This window comes from Aquarana catesbeiana, linkage group LG03 (genome assembly GCF_042186555.1).
Source record: "Aquarana catesbeiana isolate 2022-GZ linkage group LG03, ASM4218655v1, whole genome shotgun sequence".
Classification (NCBI taxonomy): domain Eukaryota; kingdom Metazoa; phylum Chordata; class Amphibia; order Anura; family Ranidae; genus Aquarana; species Aquarana catesbeiana.
The window spans coordinates 727,191,391-727,216,399 of NC_133326.1; the positions used below are offsets into that span (position 1 = coordinate 727,191,391).

Genomic DNA, 25,009 nt, shown 5'->3' on the forward strand with positions numbered 1-25,009 from the left:
ACTCTCGACGGACTTTCTAACGAATGGACTTGCCTACACACCATCACATCAAAGTCCGACGGATTCATATAATGACGTACGAACGGACTTAAATAAGGAAGTTGATAGCCAGTAGCCAATAGCTGCCCTAGCGTCGGTTTTCGTCCATCAGACTAGCATACAGACGAGTGGATTGCTCGATAGGAACTGGGTCCGGCGGAGTTCTGGCGGAAGGATTTGAAACATGTTCCAAATCTAATGTCCGTTACATTTTCGACAGAAAAGGTCCGCTGCAGGTCCGATGAAGCCCACACACGGTCGGATTGTCTGACAGATTCGTTCCATTGGACCAGTTTGGTCGAAAAGTCCGGCCGTGTGTACACGACATAAAAGACAATGACTTACCTGAGCCCTAAAATTAATATATAAACAGCGCTTGCAGGATGAATGTGCAAACCCACACGATGTGAATGAACACTAATGCCCTGTACACACGGTCGGACATTGATCGGATGTTTCCGACAACAAAATCCATGGATTTTTTCCGACGGATGTTGGCTCAAACTTGTCTTGCATACACACGGTCACACAAAGTTGTCGGAAAATCCGATCATTCTAAACGCGGTGACGTAAAACACGTACGTCGGGACTATAAACGGGGCAGTGGCCAATAGCTTTCATCTTTTTATTTATTCTGAGCATGCGTGGCACTTTGTCCGTCGGATTTGCATACACACGATCGGAATTTCCGACAACGGATTTTGTTGTCGGAAAATTTTATAGCTTGCTCTCAAACTTTGTGTGTCGGAAAATCCAATGGAAAATGTGTGATGGAGCCTACACACGGTCGGAATTTCCGACAACTAGGTCCTATCACACATTTTCCATCGGAAAATCCGACCGTGTGTACAGGGCATAACAGTGGTATACAATCAACAAAAATCTAGGTGGTGAAAATAGATACCAAGGTGATACAAATGAATAAATGGATAACACAATCTATTTAAATGTCTATTTTCAAAGTGCTGAGTGCTCCAAAAATAAAGTGTACGGGTGCTCCAAAAATAAAGTGCATGGGTGCTCCAAAAATAAAGTGTACGGGTGCTCCAAAAATAAAGTGTACGGGTGCTCCAAAAATAAAGTGTACGGGTGCTCCAAAAATAAAGTGTACGGGTGCTCCAAAAATAAAGTGCATGGGTGCTCCAAAAATAAAGTGTACGGGTGCTCCAAAAATAAAGTGCATGGGTGCTCCAAAAAACAGCAGGTGTGTGGGTTTGCACATTCATCCTGCAAGCACTGTTCATATATTTTTTTTTAATTTGAAATGGTAACACTGAAAGAGGGAACATGGAAGAAACTGGGCGGGTCTAGACAAGACTAAACTGATGTAGCGTCCTCATAGCTAGGCTAGTTTTCTGGATCCTGCTGTAATCAGGGGAGCAGTATTTATTTGGTCTGGCCTGCTCAGGTCTTCGCAGGATGGGAGTTTGATTGCTTCCCCCTGCCTCTAGAAGAAGTTTAGAGAGGTTAGAGAGGGGGAATTCAAATGGGCCGCCTGAATTTTGAGCAGAGCCTAGCCAATCTCTGGGGAGGTGTGCCCAGATGGTTGCTGGGATGCTGCTAAATAATCTGAAGCCCTGAGGAGATTTTCTTTTTTTTTTTTTTTCTATTGAGGAAATGGATCTTTGAGCTTCAGGGGGGCTGCTTGCCCTTGGAGCACTCTGCATTACTCTCTGTAGGACTGCACCTATAATGGACTGATCCCGTTCCAGGATACTGTGAGTAGAGCCTCTTTCTGTGCTGCACATGCTTCATGGTCCTCAGCCGTGAATATATGTGCTGTTCCTGTCTACCTTGACCTGTGCTAAAACCCTCTTTATAGTCCCCAGCCTGTTCCAGTCCACCTTTATCTGTTATAACACCTACCTCATGGTTCCCAGCGTGAGGATATAGTCTGTTCCTGTCTACCTTTACCAGAGGTAAACCTACTTCATGGTCCTCTGCTGTGAGGATATAGACTGTCCCAGTCTACCTTTACTGGAGCTAAACCTACTTTATGGTCCCCAGCCGTAAAGATATAGTTTGTTACCTTTACCAGAGATAAACCTACTTCATGGTCCTCAGCCGTGAATATATGTGCTGTTCCTGTCTACCTTGACCTGTGCTAAAACCCTCTTCATAGTCCCCAGCCTGTTCCAGTCCACCTTTACCTGTTATAACACCTACCTCATGGTTCCCAGCATGAGGATATAGTCTGTTCCAGTCTCTTTACCAGAGGTAAACCTACTTCATGGTCCTCTGCTGTGAGGATACAGACTGTCACAGTCTACCTTTACTGGAGCTAAACCTACTTCATGGATCTAATTCCTGAGGATATAGACTGTCCCAGTCTACCTTTACTGGAGCTAAACCTACTTCATGGTCCTCAGCCCTGAGGATATAGACTGCCCCAGTCTACCTTTACTGGAGCTAAACCTACTTCATGGTCCTCAGCCCTGAGGATATAGACTGTCCCAGTCTACCTTTACTGGAGCTAAACCTACTTCATGGTCCTCAGCCCTGAGGATATAGACTGTCCCAGTCTACCTTTACCGGAGCTAAACCTACTTCATGGTCCTCAGCCCTGAGGATATAGACTGTCCCAGTCTACCTTTACCGGAGCTAAACCTACTTCATGGTCCTCAGCCCTGAGGATATAGACTGTCCCAGTCTACCTTTACCAGAGATAAACCTACTTCATGGTCCTCAGCCCTGAGGATATAGACCGTCCCAGTCTACCTTTACCAGAGCTAAACCTACTTCATGGTCCTCAGCCCTGAGGATATAGACTGTCCCAGTCTACCTTTACCGGAGCTAAACCTACTTCATGGTCCTCAGCCCTGAGGATATAGACTGTCCCAGTCTACCTTTACTGGAGCTAAACCTACTTCATGGTCCTCAGCCCTGAGGATATAGACCAGTGTTTCTCAACTCCAGTCCTCAAGGCGCCCCAACAGGTCATGTTTTCAGGATTTCCCTCAGATGAAACAGCTGTGGTAATTACTAAGGCAGAGACACTGATCAAATCATCTGTGAAAAATAATGGGAAGCCTGAAAACATGACCTGTTGGGGCGCCTTGAGGACTGGAGTTGAGAAACACTGATATAGACTGTCCCAGTCTACCTTTACTGGAGCTAAACCTACTTCATGGTCCTCTGCCCTGAGGATATAGACTGTCTCAGTCTACCTTTACTGGAGCTAAACCTACTTTATGGTCCTCAGCCCTGAGGATATAGACTGTCCCAGTCTACCTTTACTGGCGCTAAACCTACTTCATGGTCCTCAGCCCTGAGGATATAGACTGTCCCAGTCTACCTTTACTGGAGCTAAACCTACTTCATGGTCCTCAGCCCTGAGGATATAGACTGTCCCAGTCTACCTTTACCGGAGCTAAACCTACTTCATGGTCCTCAGCCCTGAGGATATAGACTGTCCCAGTCTACCTTTACTGGAGCTAAACCTACTTCATGGTCCTCAGCCCTGAGGATATAGACTGTCCCAGTCTACCTTTACTGGAGCCAAACCTACTTCATGGATCTCATTCCTGAGGATATAGACTGTCCCAGTCTACCTTTACTGGAGCTAAACCTACTTCATGGTCCTCAGCCGTAAAGATATAGTCTGTTCCAGTCTACCTTTACCAGAGATAAACCTACTTCATGGTCCTCAGCCCTGAGAATATAGACCGTCCCAGTCTACCTGTTACTGAGCTGCTATCAATACCTAACGTCTTGGAATATCCCATACCCCATTGTCCCCCCGTTTCCAAGTTCTATCAGCAAATAAACTTCAAAACCCTAGACTGTATAATGATCCGAAGTGAATGGACGGTTGCTGTGTGCCTTTGCTGCTTTTGTTTTTTTTGACTCTACAGCGCCCCCCTCCTGGCGGTAGCACTATACTAACTATCTCTTAACAGGACAGGATGAGACAGGAAGAGATCAAAAATCACATTAGAAAGTATTTACCACTGTACAAGGCCACCTACTTAGCGAGAGGATGCCCTAAAAAAAATTCCACAAGGTTTGGGACATTTGGGTAGAGGACTTGTCTACTAATACTGACCCTGAATATCCTAATTAGTAGATTACCCTACAAAGGGCTAGGTGGACATGTATATTTATCTGAACCCACATCCAATCCATATGTCTAATAATTGTGACTTCCATCTTATTAAATGTGGCTTAATACTACCATTGAGCAGCTGATACCTACAATATTCGAACAATCTCAGAAGTTAATGGAGAGTAGAGTCTTGCTTTAGTGCCAATAGCGGCACTACTGTTAAGATTTTATTTTAGACTGTTTTATTGAGATGTATGTGGACCGAGCCTGGGTATTCCCGACAGGCTCTGTTTTCTATCTACACTTGAAACCCAATAAAAAGAATTTGAAAAAAAAAAAAAAAAAAGTAGGCTGCAGTGCCTCAAAACCGCCACTAGATGTCATCATACTACCAAATAAAATGATAACTTCATGCAGTTCAATACAAGACATAGAAATACATGGAAATGGGCGGAGCAACAACTATGTACAATATATGATATTTTACTGATCATCAGGATTACATCCACTATACTATTATATTATAATTATTATATTATTATTACTATTATTATTATATTATTATTACTATATTATTATTATTATTATTATTATTATTATTATTATTATTATTATTATTATTTTTATTATTACTACTACTACTATTATTATTATACTATTATTATTACTACTACTACTATTATTTTTATATTATTACTATTATTATTATTATTATTATTATTATTATTATTATTATACTATTATTATTATTATTATTATTATTATTATTATTATTATTATTATTATTATTATTACTTTTATTATTATTATTAATATTAATATTATTATTACTATTATTATTATTATTATTAATATTATTATTATATTACTGTATAATATTAGTAGTAGTAGTACTAGTAGTAGTAATATTATTATTTTTATTATTACTACTACTACTATTATTATTACTACTACTACTATTATTTTTATATTATTACTATTATTATTATTATTATTATTATTATTATACTATTATTATTATTATTATTATTATTATTATTATTATTATTATTATTATTATTATTATTACTTTTATTATTATTATTAATATTACTATTATTATTATTATTATTATTATTATTATTATTATTATTATTATTATTATACTATTATTATTATTATTATTACTTTTATTATTATTATTAATATTAATATTATTATTACTATTATTATTATTATTAATATTATTATTATATTACTGTATAATATTAGTAGTAGTAGTACTAGTAGTAGTAATATTATTATTTTTATTATTACTACTACTACTATTATTATTACTACTACTACTATTATTTTTATATTATTACTATTATTATTATTATTATTATTATTATTATTATTATTATTATTATTATACTATTATTATTATTATTATTATTATTACTTTTATTATTATTATTAATATTAATATTATTATTATTACTATTATTATTATTATTATTATTATTATTATTAATATTATTATTATATTACTGTATAATATTAGTAGTAGTAGTACTAGCAGTAGTAATATTATTATTTTTATTATTACTACTACTACTATTATTATTACTACTACTACTATTATTTTTATATTATTACTATTATTATTATTATTATTATACTATTATTATTTTTATATTATTATTATTATTATTATTATTATTATTATTATTATTATTATTATTACTATTATTAATATATTACTGTATAATATTAGTAGTAGTAGTACTAGTAGTAGTAATATTATTATTTTTATTATTACTACTACTACTATTATTATTATTATTATTATTATTATTATTATACTATTATTATTATTACTACTACTATTATTTTTATATTATTATTATTACTATTATTACTATTATTATTGATAATAATAATAAGAAGAAGAAGTGAGGGAGTCTCCTGGAAGGGGATGTCAGGTAATTATTACATCCTCCTCTGCACCACCCCAGACTTTACATGCATCTATCCCTTGCAGTGTGGGAGGAGCCCAGTGCAAGGGTCAGGCAGCCAATCGGACGGAGGATGCTGGCTGTACCATGGATGATCTGGTACACGGTGCTGTACACTATAATGGTGATTTGATATGTGTCATTGAGTTTTTATAATAATAAATACTGATGAATGCAGAGCTATCCGTCTTATGAAATCACATTCATTCTGTCCAAATGGGGACAAACATGAATATCATTAAGGTATTTTCCATCCTGGTCGAATGTTATTCATTCATAGAGAATATAAAGGATCAGAAAAATACCACATTATGGCCACTAGATGGAGCCGATGAAATAAGTTCTGCAGGCGGACCTGATCAGAGGGGTCCATTCATCCCTATGGACAGGGGGTTGTAAACAGATTTGTGTCCGCTTACAACCACCTACATCCAGGTCGGTGCAGGCCCCCTAAATAAAAAGGGTGGGGGAGGATTTCATCCTTTTCTGTTTAGGTGGTGCAGATCGGAGGTAGCTGACAGCGAAGTGTGTCTGTTCCTGGCTGCCTATTGAGCAGAGCGGGCTTTGTCTGTAGATACTGACAGATTCCCCCCCACCCGCTGATCACAACGGGGCCTTTATTTCCTACCATCATCAGCTCCATCTAGTGGCCATAATGCAGTATTTCCCATAACTACTCTATTTTTGTGAATAAATAACATTCGACCTGGACAGCAAATAGCCTAATAACATTCAGTTTGGCCCCTATTCACACAGAATGGAGGCACGACCCCCTCACACGCCACGTCTTTTATTTATACTCCTCTAGGTGTGGTCTGCTTTTCTGATCATAATCAGTCCTGGAATAGAGGGGGATGGGCAGTGACAGGTGGAACGCGTCAGTTTGGAGATTTACAAAGCGATTGTCTCGGGACGGTTCCCATTATTCCTCCATTGTGTGTTCATTGCAGAGCCGGGACAAGGTCAACCAGAGCCCAGAGCCAACATGCCAAACTGCCCCCCCCCCCCAGGTGTATGAAACCCCCCCCCAAAAAAATGAGCTCTAATCTGCATGATTACCCCCTAAGCATAAATGCCCCTCCTCCCAGTACAAATCCACCCCCCTGCTGAAATCCCTCCTCCCAGTACAAATCCACCCCCCTGCTGAAATCCCTCCTCCCAGCACAAATCTCTGCCCCCCTCCACCCCCCCCCAAAAAAAATCCCTCCTAGCTCAAATCTCTGCCCCCCTCTATCCCCCAGCTCAAATGCCCCCCCACACACACAAAATAATCACCCCTCCCAGCACAAATCTCTACCATCCTCCACCCCCCAAATCCCCCCAGCACAAATAAATTATATGCCGGGGTTTATATGGGTGGGGTTTATTTGGGTGGGGTTTATATGGGGAGGTTTATATGGGCGGGGCTTATATGGGGAGGTTTATATGGGCGGGGCTTATATGGGGAGGTTTATATGGGGAGGTTTATATGGGGAGGTTTATATGGGGGGTTTATATGGGTGGGGCTTATATGGGGAGGTTTATATGGGTGGGGTTTATCTGGCAGATTTTATATGGGCGGGGTTTATATGGGGAGGTTTATATGGGTGGGGCTTATATGGGGAGGTTTATATGGGTGAGGTTTATATGGGTGGGGCTTATATGGGGAGGTTTAAATGGGTGGGGCTTATATGGGGAGGTTTATATGGGGAGGTTTATATGGGTGGGGCTTATATGGGGAGGTTTATATGGGGAGGTTTAAATGGGTGGGGCTTATATGGGGAGGTTTATATGGGGAGGTTTAAATGGGTGGGGCTTATATGGGGAGGTTTATATGGGGAGGTTTAAATGGGTGGGGCTTATATGGGGAGGTTTATATGGGTGGGGCTTATATGGGGAGGTTTAAATGGGTGGGGCTTATATGGGGAGGTTTAAATGGGTGGGGCTTATATGGGGAGGTTTATATGGGGAGGTTTATATGGGGAGGTTTATATGGGTGAGGTTTATATGGGTGAGGTTTATATGGGGAGGTTTATATGGGTGAGGTTTATATGGGTGAGGTTTATATGGGTGAGGTTTATATGGGTGAGGTTTATATGGGTGAGGTTTATATGGGTGAGGTTTATATGGGGAGGTTTATATGGGTGGGGTTTATGTGGCAGAGTTTATATGGGCGGGGTTTATATGGGGAGGTTTATATGGGTGAGGTTTATATGGGTGAGGTTTATATGGGTGAGGTTTATATGGGTGAGGTTTATATGGGGAGGTTTATATGGGTGAGGTTTATATGGGGAGGTTTATATGGGTGGTGTTTATATGGTGAGGTTTATATGGGGGGGTTTATATGGGTGAGGTTTATATGGGTGAGGTTTATATGGGTGAGGTTTATATGGGTGAGGTTTATATGGGTGAGGTTTATATGGGTGAGGTTTATATGGGGAGGTTTATATGGGTGGTGTTTATATGGTGAGGTTTATATGGGGGGGTTTATATGGGTGAGGCTTATATGGGGAGGTTTATATGGGTGGGGTTTATGTGGCAGAGTTTATATGGGCGGGGTTTATATGGGGAGGTTTATATGGGTGGTGTTTATATGGTGAGGTTTATATGGGGGGGTTTATATGGGTGGGGCTTATATGGGGAGGTTTATATGGGTGGGGTTTATGTGGCAGAGTTTATATGGGCGGGGTTTATATGGGGAGGTTTATATGGGTGAGGTTTATATGGGGAGGTTTATATGGGGAGGTTTATATGGGTGAGGTTTATATGGGGAGGTTTATATGGGGAGGTTTATATGGGTGAGGTTTATATGGGGAGGTTTATATGGGGAGGTTTATATGGGGAGGTTTATATGGGGAGGTTTATATGGGGAGGTTTATATGGGTGAGGTTTATATGGGGAGGTTTATATGGGTGGTGTTTATATGGTGAGGTTTATATGGGGGGGTTTATATGGGTGGGGTTTATGTGGCAGAGTTTATATGGGCGGGGTTTATATGGGGAGGTTTATATGGGTGGTGTTTATATGGGGAGGTTTATATGGGTGGGGTTTATATGGGCGGGGTTTATGTGGGGGGGTTATGTGGGCGGGGTTTATGTGGGGGGTTTATATGGGCGGGGTTTATATTAGATGGGGTGTCAGGAATACTCACAAATCCATGCGCTTTTCCAACGCACGCAGAAACGCAATGCCCTTTAGCAGACGCACGCTAGTGCCATTAATCACTAAAGGTCCCCCCCTTACACGTCTGCAAAATGTGCGCCAAACCACCCGGTGCCGCAGGTTCCGCGCGGCGCCTCTAATTTTGAAAAGTCTGGCTCCATTCACACTTACAGCTTTGTTCACATCTGAGCGTTCCTGCAGACTCTCTCTTTTTCTTGTGTGCGTTTTGGAGCGTTTCCACTCGCTTTCACTTGAATGGCCCGCCCCCTAAGTGCGATGAACGCCCCAGAAATATTTTTGAGAGTGGAGCGCGGTGTGCGTTTTTTTCACCGTTTTGGTGTGTTTACAGTGTAAAAAAAAAAAGTGCATCTGCTAACCAATGATACCCCAGTGATACCCCATTGATACTCCAGTGATACCCCAAAGATACCCCAATGATACCCCAAGCCCCACACACGTTTCCTGGTGTCAGGTGTCAGTGCTCTCCGCCTCCTATCACAGGATCCTCGGGGTCTGGGAGATGTAGACAGCTGTCTGGGGGAGGGGCTCTGATGTCATCCTACCCAGCAGGAGCCCGGGAGGGAGGAGGGAAGGAAGAAAGTCTCCCATGCTGCTGAGATGAGGTCAGTAAATGGAGGATTGTACAGATACTGACCTGGGGGGGGTATTGCAATAATTGTACTGGGGGGCAGACTGCTGCTCCCTCCATGCCATGTGCAATGTGCTGTGCCCACCATGTCATGTAGTGTGGTGAGGTGTGCCCATAATGTAATGTGGTGTGGTGTGTCCATATGTGGTGTGGTGTGGTGTGTCTATATGTGGTGTGCCCTCCTTGTAATGTGGTGTGGTGTGTCCATATGTGGTGTGCCCTCCTTGTAATGTAGTGTGGTGTGGTGTGTCCATATGTGGTGTGCCCTCCTTGTAATGTGGAGAGGTGTGCCCACATGCAGTGTGGTGTGCCCACACGTGGTGAGGTGTGCCCATTTTTCATGTGGTGCGCCCATAATGTGGTGTGGTGTGCCCATATGTCATGTGGTGTGGTGTGGTGTACCCATATGTCATGTGGTGTGCCCATAATGTGGTGTGGTTACCCATATGTCGTGGTGTGCCCATAATGTGGTGTGGTTACCCATATGTCATGTCTTGTGCCCATAATGTGGTGTGGTTACCCATATGTCGTGGTGTGCCCATAATGTGGTGTGGTTACCCATATGTCATGTCTTGTGCCCATAATGTGGTGTGGTTACCCATATGTCGTGGTGTGCCCATAATGTGGTGTGGTTACCCATATGTCATGTGGTGTGGTGTGCCCACATGTGGTGTTGTGTGGCCATATGTCATGTAGTGTGGTGTGCCCACATGTGGTGAGGTGTGCCCATTTTTCATGTGGTGTGGTGTGCCCATATGTCATGTGGTGTGGTGTGCCCACATGTGGTGTGGTGTGCCCATTTGTCATGTGGTGTGGTGTGCCCACATGTGGTGTGGTGTGCCCATTTGTCATGTAGTGTGGTGTGCCCACATGTGGTGTGGTGTGCCCATTTGTCATGTGGTGTGGTGTGCCCACATGTGGTGTGGTGTGCCCATTTGTCATGTAGTGTGGTGTGCCTACATGTGGTGAGGTGTGCCCATTTTTCATGTGGTGTGCTCTGCCCATATTTCTTGTAGTGTGGTGTGCCCACATGTGGTGAGGTGTACCCATTTTTCTTGTGGTGTGGTGTGCCCATATGTCATGTGGTGTGCCCACATGTGGTGAGGTGTGCCCATTTTCATGTGGTGTGGTGTGCTCATATGTCATGTGGTGTGCCCACAGTGGTGTGGTGTGCCCATTTTTCTTGTGGTATGGTGTGGTGTGCCCATATGTCATGCGGTGTGCGGTGCCCACATGTGGTGTGGTGTGCCCATTTGTCATGTAGTGTGGTGTGCCTACATGTGGTGAGGTGTGCCCATTTTTCATGTGGTGTGCTGTGCCAATATTTCTTGTAGTGTGGTGTGCCCACATGTGGTGAGGTGTCCCCATTTTTCTTGTGGTGTGGTGTGCCCATATGTCATGTGGTGTGTTGTGCCCACATGTGGTGAGGTGTGCCCATTTTCATGTGGTGTGGTGTGCTCATATGTCATGTGATGTGCCCACAGTGGTGTGGTGTGCCCATTTTTCTTGTGGTGTGGTGTGCCCATATGTCATGTGGTGTGCAGTGCCCACATGTGGTGTGGTGTGCCCATATGTCATGTGGTGTGGTGTGCTCATATGTCATGTGGTGTGGTGTGCCCATTTTTCATGTGGTGTGGTGTGCCCATATGTCATGTGGTGTGCGGTGCCCACATGTGTGCCCACATGTGGTGAGGTGTGCCCATTTTTCATGTGTTGTGGTGTGCCTATATGTCATGTGGTGTGGTGTGCTCATATGTCATGTGGTGTGGTGTGCCCATATGTCATGTGGAGTGATGTGCCCATTTTTCTTATGGTGTGGTGTGCCCATATATATGTCATGTGGTGTGGTGTGGCCATATGTCATGTGGTGTGGTGTGCTCATATGTCATGTGGTGTGCCCATATGTCATGTGATGTGGTGTGCCCACATGTGGTGAAGTGTGCCCATTTTTCATGTGGTGTGCCCATATGTCATGTGGTGAGGTATGCCCACCGTGTGATGTGCTCAAAAGCGAACGTTTTGCACACATATGTAAATGGTGTTCGCACCACATATGTGAGGTTTTGCCGCGATCCAACAATTCAATTTTGCTTTCAAAGGTAGAGGAGAGATGTGAGGTCTTATAGACCCCAGATGTCTCCATAAAGAGGACCTGTCATCTCTTATTTCTATTACATGAGATCTCCATAAAGAGGACCTGTCATCTCTTATTTCTATTACATGAGATCTCCATAAAGAGGACCTGTCATCTCTTATTTCTATTACATGAGATCTCTCCATAAAGAGGACCTGTCATCTCTTATTTCTATTACATGAGATCTCTCCATAAAGAGGACCTGTCATCCCTTATTTCTATTACATGAGATCTCCATAAAGAGGACCTGTCATCTCTTATTTCTATTACATGAGATCTCTCCATAAAGAGGACCTGTCATCTCTTATTTCTATTACATGAGATCTCCATAAAGAGGACCTGTCATCTCTTATTTCTATTACATGAGATGTCTCCATAAAGAGGACCTGTCATCTCTTATTTCTATTACATGAGATCTCTCCATAAAGAGGACCTGTCATCTCTTATTTCTATTACATGAGATCTCCATAAAGAGGACCTGTCATCTCTTATTTCTATTACATGAGATCTCTCCATAAAGAGGACCTGTCATCTCTTATTTCTATTACATGAGATCTCTCCATAAAGAGGACCTGTCATCTCTTATTTCTATTACATGAGATCTCTCCATAAAGAGGACCTGTCATCTCTTATTTCTATTACATGAGATGTCTCCATAAAGAGGACCTGTCATCTCTTATTTCTATTACATGAGATCTCCATAAAGAGGACCTGTCATCTCTTATTTCTATTACATGAGATCTCCATAAAGAGGACCTGTCATCTCTTATTTCTATTACATGAGATCTCTCCATAAAGAGGACCTGTCATCTCTTATTTCTATTACATGAGATCTCTCCATAAAGAGGACCTGTCATCTCTTATTTCTATTACATGAGATCTCTCCATAAAGAGGACCTGTCATCTCTTATTTCTATTACATGAGATGTCTCCATAAAGAGGACCTGTCATCTCTTATTTCTATTACATGAGATCTCCATAAAGAGGACCTGTCATCTCTTATTTCTATTACATGAGATCTCCATAAAGAGGACCTGTCATCTCTTATTTCTATTACATGAGATCTCCATAAAGAGGACCTGTCATCTCTTATTTCTATTACATGAGATCTCTCCATAAAGAGGACCTGTCATCTCTTATTTCTATTACATGAGATCTCTCCATAAAGAGGACCTGTCATCTCTTATTTCTATTACATGAGATCTCCATAAAGAGGACCTGTCATCTCTTATTTCTATTACATGAGATCTCTCCATAAAGAGGACCTGTCATCTCTTATTTCTATTACATGAGATCTCTCCATAAAGAGGACCTGTCATCTCTTATTTCTATTACATGAGATGTCTCCATAAAGAGGACCTGTCATCTCTTATTTCTATTACATGAGATCTCCATAAAGAGGACCTGTCATCTCTTATTTCTATTACATGAGATCTCCATAAAGAGGACCTGTCATCTCTTATTTCTATTACATGAGATCTCCATAAAGAGGACCTGTCATCTCTTATTTCTATTACATGAGATCTCTCCATAAAGAGGACCTGTCATCTCTTATTTCTATTACATGAGATCTCTCCATAAAGAGGACCTGTCATCTCTTATTTCTATTACATGAGATCTCCATAAAGAGGACCTGTCATCTCTTATTTCTATTACATGAGATCTCCATAAAGAGGACCTGTCATCTCTTATTTCTATTACATGAGATCTCTCCATAAAGAGGACCTGTCATCTCTTATTTCTATTACATGAGATCTCTCCATAAAGAGGACCTGTCATCTCTTATTTCTATTACATGAGATCTCCATAAAGTGGACCTGTCGTCCCTTATTTCTATTACATTTATTGTAATAGGGTTACAAGTGATCAAAATAAATAAATAAAGGGACTGTGTAAAAAAAATAAATAAATAAATAAATAAATTTTTTAAAGTGCCCCATCCCTCCGTGCTCGTGTGCAGTAAGTCACACCACACATGTGAGGTATCACCACGAACATTAGAGCGAGAGCAATCATTCTAACACTAGACTTCCTCTGCATCTCTAAACATGTAACCTGTATATATATTTTAAAACGCCGCCTGTGGTGAGTTTTTTTTCATATCGTCATTTTATGTAGTGTGCGCAATTTTAAAGCTTGACATGTTATTTATCTATTTATTCGATGTAACATCAACTTTTATATTTTACCAAAAAAATTGGGTTACATAGTGTGTTTGTTTTTTTTTTTTTTTGCATTAAGATTCATTTAAGTGTATTTTTTCCCAAAAAAAAAAATGCGTGTGAAAAACTGGTGCGCAAATACTGTGTGACATAAAAAATTGCAATGATCGCCATTTTATGCTCTAAGGTCCCTTCTAAACTATATATATATATATATATATATATATATATATATATATATATAAAAATTATATATATATATATAATTTTTTTTTTTTAAAACATATATATATACACATACATACACACACTGTACACACATATACAGTAGTTTTATATATATATATATATATATATATATATATATATATATATATATATATATATATATATATATATATATATATATAATATTATGTTTGGGGATTCCAATACATTTTATTTATTTTTTTCTAATTATTTTTTTAGCAACAGAGAATTTATAAACAGGGGGCCCATCATGGTAAGGTGCTGGTGTAAAATAGTGAGGAACAAGAGCTTGCAATCTAAAATGATGACTCTGGACGTTCAGTTCACAGTCACAAGACACCTGGAGGATTTCACTATTAAGAATAGAAACATTTCTTTATTATAATGCATTATAATTACTAATATTATATTATTATACTCCTGTTGGGTCCATGTTCTGCTCCGGGGCCCCGTGTCTTCCTAGGTTTGGCCCCCGGTGAAGTTACAGTAGAGCAAAGTTTGCTGATCCAGCAGCTGGGAATATCCCAGCCCCCCCCCTCCTCCTCCCCACAGACATATGGAAACAATGAATCTATTATACAATCAGATGGAAAGAATCTGATCCAGGAGGGGGGGGGGGGGTGAGGCTGCATTACCAGATCCCTGCACTGGGGGGCGCCCTAGGGCAAGATAATGACTTTTCACACCTGCCCCTCCAGCAATAAGTGTTTTCCTCCTCCCCATGCGTGTTTATCAGAGTCATTTCCTGCTCCCCCCCTCCTCTGTGTCAGCTGTCTACTTCTACCTGAATATAACACTCCTCTCTCTCACCCCCCCCCCCTCCAATCTGCCCCAGGGGAGTCCCCGCCCTGCTCTGCCCCCCCCTCCTCCATCTCAGCACTCAGTCACTCCCCTCCGCAGACACAGAATATCCTCAGCTGGAAGACAAGACTGACAGAGAGAGGGGGACACCCCCACCATCTGCAGCCTGGGGGGAGGGCAAGAAGGTAGGACAGTGCCCCAGGACCCCCTGATAACGGTCATGTGATATGGGGGGGGGGACCCCCAACTTTCCAGCACAGTGCCTGGCTTCTTCTCCCTTCTCTCACTTCTTCTTCCAACTTTGGTAACTTTTGTCCTCAACTTACCCCATGCACCCCTTATGATGTTACCCCTCTGTACCCCTTTATATTATGGTGTTAGCCCTTTGCACCCCTCTTCATTAATCAGACCCCCCGTCTCTCCTCTGCACCTCTGCAGGGCTCCGTCCTTTGTCTTGTTTCCTGGAGCCTTGTGTCATATCTGTCGGGGAGTCACAGGGCTCTGGGGGGTGATCTAGACCCCGCCGTTACTTGACTTATGAATGGATTGGGCTCAGGACAGGGGAAAGGGGGGGGTATTGGGGTTACCTTCAGTTATATCTGCTGGGAGTGGGTTCCGCACATCTACTACTCCTTCTGTGAAATAATGCTTTCATTGTCCACACTCTTCCTGTGTGATATCTCTGTACGGCACCAGACAATAGGCAGCCAGCACATCCATAGATGGTGAAGAACTACAACTCCCAGCATATTTCCTGTCTGAGCTTTAGCTGGAAGAACATGTTGGGGCTTGTAGTTTCACATCTGAGATCTACAGGATGCCTGATACCTTGTGCACCACATCCATGGCCTTCTACCAAGCTTCCATTGTACCCCTCTCCTACTATCCAGACCGTTCTCCTACTGAACCCCAACTTTTGCATTGTACCCCTCTCCTAATATCTTGATCCCTCTCCTTCTACTGAACCCCAAGTATTCTATTGTACTCCTCTCCTAATATCCTGACCCCCCCCCTTCTACTGAACCCCAACTGTTCCATTGTACCCCTCTCCTACTATCCAGACCGTTCTCCTACTATCCAGACCTCTCTCCTTGTACTGAACCCCAACTGTTCCATTGTACCCCTCTCCTACTAACCTGACCTCTCTCCTTCTACTGAACCCCAATTGTTCCAATGTACCCATCTCCTACTATACAGACCCCTCTCCTACTATCCAGACCTCTCTCCTTGTACTGAACACCAACTGTTCCATTGTACCCCTCTCCTACTATCCTGACCTCTCTCCTACTGAACCCCAATTGTTCCATTGTACCTATCTCCTACTATACAGACCCCTCTCCTACTATCCAGACCTCTCTCCTTGTACTGAACCCCAACTGTTCCATTGTACCCCTCTCCTACTATCCTGACCCCTCTCTTCACTGAACCCTAATTGTTCCATTGTACCCCTCTCCTAATATCCTGACCCCTCTCCTACTGAACCCCAACTGTTCCATTGTACCCCTGTCCTACTATCTAGACCGTTCTCCTTCTACTGAACCCCAATTGTTCCATTGTACCCATCTCCTACTATCCAGACTGTTCTCCTTCTACTGAACCCCAATTGTTCCATTGTACCTATCTCCTACTATCCAGAATTTTCTCCTACTGAACCCCAATTGTTCCATTGTACCCATCTTCCACTATCCAGACCGTTCTCCTTCTACTGAACTCCAATTGTTCCATTGTACCCATCTCCTACTATCCAGACCTTTCTCCTACTGAACCCCAATTGTTCCATTGTACCCATCTCCTACTATCCAGACCTTTCTCCTACTGAACCCCAGTTTTTCCATTGTACCCCTCTCCTAATATCCAGACCTCTCCTTCCACTGAACCCCATTTCCATTGTACCCCTCTCCTAATATCCTGACCCCTCTCTCTTTACTGAACCCCAATTGTTCCATTGTACCCCTCTCCACTATCCAGACCTCTCTCCTACTGAACCCCAATTGTTCTATTGTACCCCTCTCCTACTATCCAGACTGTTCTCTTTTCCCCAAACCCCAATTGTTCCATTGTACCCCTCTCTTACTATCCAGACCACCCTCCTACTGAACCCCAATTGTTCCATTGTACCCCTCTCCTACTGAACCCCAATTGTTCCATTGTAGCCCTCTCCACTATCCAGACCTCTCTCCTTCCGCTTAACCCCAATTGTTCCATTGCACCCCTCTCCTACTATACAGACCCCTCTCCTACTGAACCCCAATTGTTCCATTGCACACCTCTCCTACTTTCCTGACCCCTCCGCTTCTACTGAACCCCAGTTGTTCCATTGTACCCCTCTCCTACTATCCAGGCCCTTCTCCTTTCCCCAAACCCCAATTGTTCCTTTGTACCCCTCTTCTACTATCCAGACCCTTCTCCTTTTGCTGAACCCCAATTGTTCCATTGTACCCTTATCCTATTATCCAGGCCCCTATCCTTTCACTGAACCTCAATTGTTCCATTGTACCCCCTCTATAATGACCCCTCTCCTTCTACTGTGCCCCTGATATTCGATTGTACCTATCTATTGTATTGTTCTATTGTTATTCTATTGTACCCCTCTCCTACTATCCTGACCCCTCTCCATCCATCATCTCATCTCCTGTCTGTTCTTACTTTTCTACAACTTTTTACATATCGGTCATCTCGTATCACACTTCTTCTTCCACCCCCTCCAACTGTCCTTTGTTCCTCACCCCCTCATACTGTACTTTCCTCTTTCTTTCCTCTCTCTCTCCTCTCACTTCTCCATCTTGATCCAGTCTCGTTATGGTCTGATTTTTGTCTTCTCTTTGTTCCTGTATCTCGTTTCTTTGTCAGTGTTGGGCCTCCATTAGATGTGTTTGTTATACTTTGTAGTAATGGTTTATGTCTAGTAATAGGCCGATGTTTATGTCTAGTAATATTGAGTGGTGGATTGCAGAGGCCTCAATGCAGAGAATGAATCCCACTCCCGACTTCGGCACTGACAGCTCCTCTTTCCCTGGAGCCACCTGGCTTTAGTTTGTCAGGAAGTCAAAGATCTCCTTAGCAACCTCATATCTCTCTCTGCCAGGCCTCATCTCTTCTTTTCCTGCACCCTCCAGCTGCACCATCACTGTTATTACTAGCACTTCCTGTGATGTCACCACCACCATGGCACACAGTCTCCAGCCATGGCCTTTTAGGAGTTCTTCATGGGCAGATGAGCATCTACATGTGGGCCAAGTTGATCAGCAGTGTATGAGAAGGCCCTTCTCTGTCCTCCTGACCATCTTTGTATTTGGTTTGGCCCAACTACAGCTCCAGAAGGGCCAATCCACCCATAAATGGCATTTCTATTCTGGGTGGAGGCAGGTCAATTGACTCAGTTCTTGGCTTCCTATGCTCATCTGGTGCTCCAACGGTCAGAATTCTGTACCGTCCAGCTTCACCTTTCTGATGCGCCTCCTAAAGGGGGTCTCGTCTTGCTGTCTGTTGGATTTCACTTTAATTAGGTTAACATTATGGAAAATGCATTTGGAGAAGTTAGACATTAAGGCAAAGTTTCCCACCCCTAGATCAGTACCCTGCCTAAGGAACCTTTCACGTTAACCTCTTCTGTTCTGTACCAGCAGGACAACCTGGACTGAAACCCTGATGGAGTTTAAAGTGGACCCATGTAATCCTTATGGGTGGCTGGATGTAAGTAGACATGCGTCTATATCAGCCTGCAATCAGGTCAAAAAAGTGGACCTGGATGCAAACGTATTGCATTCAGTCCAATGACTCTGGACAGACCCAGATGTGGGCCCATATAGGTGTCCACCTGCATCTGACCACCTGTAGGGATACATTGCAGTCTGTTTTGAGCATGAGCCAAAAATGGACTGCCAGGACATCCATGTGAAAGAGGCCTTCAGATATAAGAAACCAGTGTGTGATGTAGGGATCTGGCTTCCACCCATACATGAAACATCAGATTAGGAAGGATGAAGTAGTCTGGTTTATGATAAAGTCTCCATGTTCGCAGTCTGCAGGCCTCCATTGTTCTTAGTTGTTCTCTTTTGTTTTTCCTCCTCGTTGTTCTTGTCTCTGTGGTTTATGTTTTTTCCATCACCCCTCCCACCAGCAGCTTCTCTCGCTCTACAGACGATGAATCAGAACTCAGATTCCTCAAATGGTTTCTAACAATCAGTTTTATGTAAGACGAGAGGCACCACACCCGACCAGCCTGTCCTCACCCACCCAAACCTTGTCCAGGAGCACCGTCACAAGTTCAATATCAACCTACCAGCCAAATGAGTCACCAAACCCGACAGTCCCGGCCCGCCTGCTGCAGCTTCAACACCCAGTCTTATCTGGTGTCAGCTTTTTGTGTCAGACTTTTATTCCAAATAACCTGGTGTCAACCCATTGTCCCATATAGCCCAATATCACCAGGGGTCACCCTATTGTCCCACATAATCCAATATCACCCAGGATCACCTTACTGTCCCATATAACCTTGTTTCACCTGGAGTCACCCTATTGTCCCATATAATCTGGTGTCAGCCTATTGTGTTATATAACCTGGTGTCAACCTTTTCTCCCATGTAACCCAATATTACCCACTGTCACCCTATTGCCCTTTTATAATACAATATCATGCAGTGTCACCTTATTGCCCTAAAAAAAAATATCACCCAGTGTCACCCTATTGTCCCAAATAGCCCAATGTTACTGGATGTCACCCTATTATCCCATATAACCCAATATCAACCGGTGTCCCCTATTTTCTCATATAACCCAATAGCTACTGGTGTCACCCCATTATTCCATATCTACCCATATCCAGTATCACCCCAGAAATTAGCCCGCTATCCAAAATCTCCCAATATGATCTAGTATCACCACACTATCCCAAATCCTCCAATATCATCCGGTATCACCCCTCTATTCCAAATCCTCCAGTATCATCTGATATCACCCCAATATCACATATCTCCAACATCATCTGATATCACCCCTCTATCCCATACAGTATCTCCAGTATCATCTGATATCACCCCAATATCGCATATCTCCAACATCATCTGATATCACCCCTCTATCCCATATCCCCAGTATCATCTGGTATCACCCCTCTATCCCATATCTCCAACTTCATCTGGTATCAACAGTCTATCCCATATCTCCAACATCATCTGGTATCACCCCTCTATCCCATATCTCCAACATCATCTGCTATCACTCCTTTATCCCATATCTCCAACATCATCTGGTATCACCCCTCTATCCCATATCTCCAACATCATCTGGTATCACCCCTCGATCCCATATCTCCAACAGCCTCTGGTATCACCCATATCTATCCCAAATCTCCAACATCATCTGGTATCACCTCTTTATCCCATATCTCCAGTATCATCTAGTATCACCCATATCTATCCCATATCTCCAACATCATCTGCTATTACTCCTTTATCCCATATCTCCAACATCATCTGGTATCACCCCTCTATCCCATATCTCCAACATCATCTGGTATCACCCCTCTATCCCATATCTCCAACATCAACTGGTATCACCCCTCTGTCCCATATCTCCAACATCAACTGGCATCACCCCTCTTTCCCATATCTCCAACATCATCTGGTATCACTCCTCTATCCCATATCTCCAACATCATCTGGTATTACTCCTCTATCCCATATCTCCAACATCATCTGGTATCACCCCTCTATCCCATATCTCCAACATCATCTGGTATCACCCCTCGATCCCATATCTCCAACATCATCTGGTATCACCCCTCTATCCCATATCTCCAACATCATCTGGTATCACCCCTCTATCCCATATCTGCAACATCATCTGGTATCACCCCTCGATCCCATATCTCCAACACCCTCTGGTATCACCCATATCTATCCCAAATCTCCAACATCATCTGGTATCACCTCTTTATCCCATATCTCCAGTATCATCTAGTATCACCCATATCTATCCCATATCTCCAACATCATCTGCTATTACTCCTCTATCCCATATCTCCAACATCATCTGGTATCACCCCTCTATCCCATATCTCCAACATCATCTGGTATCACCCCTCTATCCCATATCTCCAACATCATTTGGTATCACTCCTCTATCCCATATCTCCAACATCATCTGGTATTACTCCTCTATCCCATATCTCCAACATCATCTGGTATCACTCCTCTATCCCATATCTCCAACATCATCTGGTATTACTCCTCTATCCCATATCTCCAACATCATCTGGTATCACCCCTCTATCCCATATCTCCAACATCATCTGGTATCACCCCTCTATCCCATATCTCCAACATCATCTGGTATCACCCCTTTATCCCATATCTCCAGTATCACCTGGTATTACCCCTCTATCCCATATCTCCCAATATCATTCTTTATCACCTATCTATTCCAGAACTTCAATCCCAATATCATCCGGTATCACCCCGATATCTCAAATCTCCATTATATCCAGTATCGCCTGTCTATACCTTTATCTTATCTTATCATCCAGTATCGCCTTGCCATCCAATGTTTGCCAATATAATTTGGTATTACCCCAATATCTTATATCTCCAACATCATCTGGTATCACCCCACTGGTCCACATCTTCAATATTATCACCTCTCTTTCCCATACCATACCAAAGTCATCTGGTATTACCCCATTATCCCATATCTCTAACAATCCCCAACACCATCTGGTATCACCCCATTATCCCATATACCCCAATATCATCCTTTATTATCCCTCTATCCTATATCATCCCAGTGTCATCTGGTATCACCCCTATATTCCATATCATTTGGTATCACCGAACTATTACATATCTTCAAATTATTTAGTATAAATCCAATATGTCTAATGTCTTCTGGTATCACCCTACTACCCCTTATTCCCCAGTATCATCTGCTGTCCTCGGTCTATCCCATATCTCCAACATTGTCTGTTATCACCCCTCTATCCCATATCTCCAACATCATCTGGTATCACCCCTCTATCCCATATCTCCAACATCATCTGGTATCACCCCAATACCCTATATCTCCAACAATCTTCCAATATCATCTGGTATTACCCCAGTATTCCATATCTCACATCTCATCTGGTATTACCCCACTATTCTATATCTCCAACATCATCCTGTAGCACCCCAATATCTTATATCTTCCCATATCATCTGGTATCACCCCAATACCTTATATCTCCAACATCATCTGGTAGCACCTCACTATCCTATATCCTCCAATAACATTAGGTATCACCCCACTATTACATATCTTCAATAATATCTTGTATCATCCCACTATCCCATATCTCCAATATCTTCCAGTATCACCTGATCTATGATAAATGCTTGAGGGTCCCCGCTCAGGCTGTCAAAGTCCGGTTAGTTGGATGCAGCTGACCAGTGAGGGTGCAGTCTGAGGAAAGGTCTGTCCAGACCCAAAGCATGCTTCAAAACAGAAACAGGTAGCCCGACCGCCGCACACCTCACCCGGATCGAGTGGTACGTAAAAGCAATCTCAGCTCGATTCATCCAGACCACAACTCCAACATGTTTCACCCCGCCCTCTGGGGTCTGGATGGAGTTGTGGTCTGGATGAATCGGGCTGATAATGAATCGAGCTGATCATGATTAAGTACCGGAGGGCGGGAGTGGAAGATGTTGGAGTTGTGGTCTGGATGAATCGAGCTGATCATAATTAAGCCTTGGAGGGCGGGGTGAAACATGTTGGAGTTGTGGTCTGGATGAATCGAGCTGAGCATGATGGCGGGGTGAAACATGTTGGAGTTGTGGTCTGGATGAATTGAGCTGATCATGATTAAGCCCCGGAGGGCGGGGTTAAACATGTTGGAGTTGTGGTCTGGATGAATCGAGCTGATCATGATTAAGCCCCGGAGGGCGGGGTGAAACATGTTGGGGTTGTGAACTAAAGGGAGGGGGTTTTGTTGGGGATTATAGCGGTGCCATATATACACACATACAGATATTTTTAAAAGTATACATTTTATTACAAAAATGTATACTTTTTTATACTATTAATTATTAAAAAAAAATTGTAATAAAATGTATACTTTTTAAAATATCTGTACTTGTGTATATATGGCACTGCTATAATCCCCAACAAAACCCCCTCCCTTTAATTCTTCTTACAAGGAATGAGGTGCCGGATCACTTAAGGTCACTCAACCTACACCCCTTTTGAATAAATGTTGGCGTTGTGGTCTGGATGAATCGAGCTGATCATGATTAAGCCCCGGAGGGCAGGGTGAAACATGTTGGAGTTGTGGTCTGGATGAATCGAGCTGAGCATGATTAAGCCCAGGAGGGCAGGGTGAAACATGTTGGAGTTGTGGTCTGGATGAATCGAGCTGAGCATGATTAAGCCTGGAATGTGGGGTGAAACATGTTGGAGTTGTGGTCTGGATGAATCAAGCTGAGCATGATTAAGCCCCAGAGGGTGGGGTGAAACATGTTGGAGTTGTGGTCTGGATGAATCGAGCTGAGGCTGCTTTTACTTGCCTATCACTCGGGCCGGGTGAGGTGTGCAGCGGACGGCTACCTTTCTCTGTTTTACAGTATCACCCGCTATCTCTTATTCCACAATATCAACTGGTATCTCCTCCATTACCTGCAAAAGTTGTCTCATATTTCTAACTGTCCTTATTTTTCCATATTGCCCCAAATATTATACAACGTCCCCAAATATTATCATAAATCTCCAAAAACCATCATGAGTTTTCGTGCAACTTGAAATAATATTGCACATCCCCAAACTGTGTACTACCCCTATTAATACCTCCCCGGGTTTAAATGTATTATCCTAACTATTATCCCAAAAAAAATGGTTCCTGGCCGATCTTGCTGAGATTGTAATCCTTGACTTCCCATGACCTCAAGCTGGGTAGCAAGATTTTTGAATGAAAATGTTCGCTTTAAGAACGCTCGTTCATTTTTTTATAAGCGTTACTGAGGGAAAATCAGTTTTCATTTTTGACCATACTGATAAAAAAAAATTGGAAGGCGTAGGACGGAAAACTTTTCTGGAAAAAAACTTTATTTTTCCAACAGTGAATGTGGTTTTCGTTTGGGGAAATTACATGAATTCTAAAATCGAATGGTAAAAGCGAACCCAGCTTTAGTCTTCAACACCGATCGGTCTGCTGTACACAATGCAGAAGGTGGACCTTACAGAACGGGGGGGGGGTTGGGCAGCCAATCAGTCGCAGGCATTTGGATGTTTTACAGCTGTTGTCAGGCAGAATATAATGTAAGTTTAAAGGGGAGGGAGGAAGGAGGAGGAGGGGCAGCTGTGGAGAAGACGTCCATCATAGACTTGGAGCTCCAATATGTAGGAAGTGTATTTTATGTGATCAGTCAAATTTAAGACTGTAATATGTGCAGCTAGGAGATACTTCCAGAGCCTGCGCAGGCAGTGACTGGTAAAATCACAATTTAGCAACTCAACGGGGTGGATTCAGTATGGCCTCTGTGAGAGATTTCTGGGGTTATTGTAGTAAGAAGCGTTGTACATTCGTGTAAGCCGTGTGTCCCCGAAATCCCAGAAGTTCTTGTCTGTGACAATTTACTACAATGTTGCTACATCTGCCCCAGATTCATTAATAGATATCACCAGATCAGAGATAAGAAAAATAGAAGTAAATAAGACCAATAGCATTTTGGGGTAACAGGAATATGTACCCCCCCTCCCCAAACTGCCACCATCAATGGCTGCTTGGGTGCCATCAGCAGCAGAGTGTTATTGGTCGCTACGATGCTGTCAGCTAAACAG

The 25,009-nt window shown here is 42.6% G+C and overlaps 1 protein-coding gene across 1 annotated transcript in view; it reads left to right on the forward strand.

The window, feature by feature from the left end:
• Positions 1–15,233: 15,233 nt before the first annotated feature.
• Positions 15,234–25,009, forward strand: part of LOC141133762 (phospholipid scramblase 1-like) — a 65,084-nt gene continuing 55,308 nt past the window's right edge. Inside the window, exon 1 of the mRNA XM_073623308.1 lies at positions 15,234–15,384. The gene's annotated coding sequence lies outside the window, so the exon portion shown is untranslated. The remainder of the gene's footprint in view (positions 15,385–25,009) is intronic.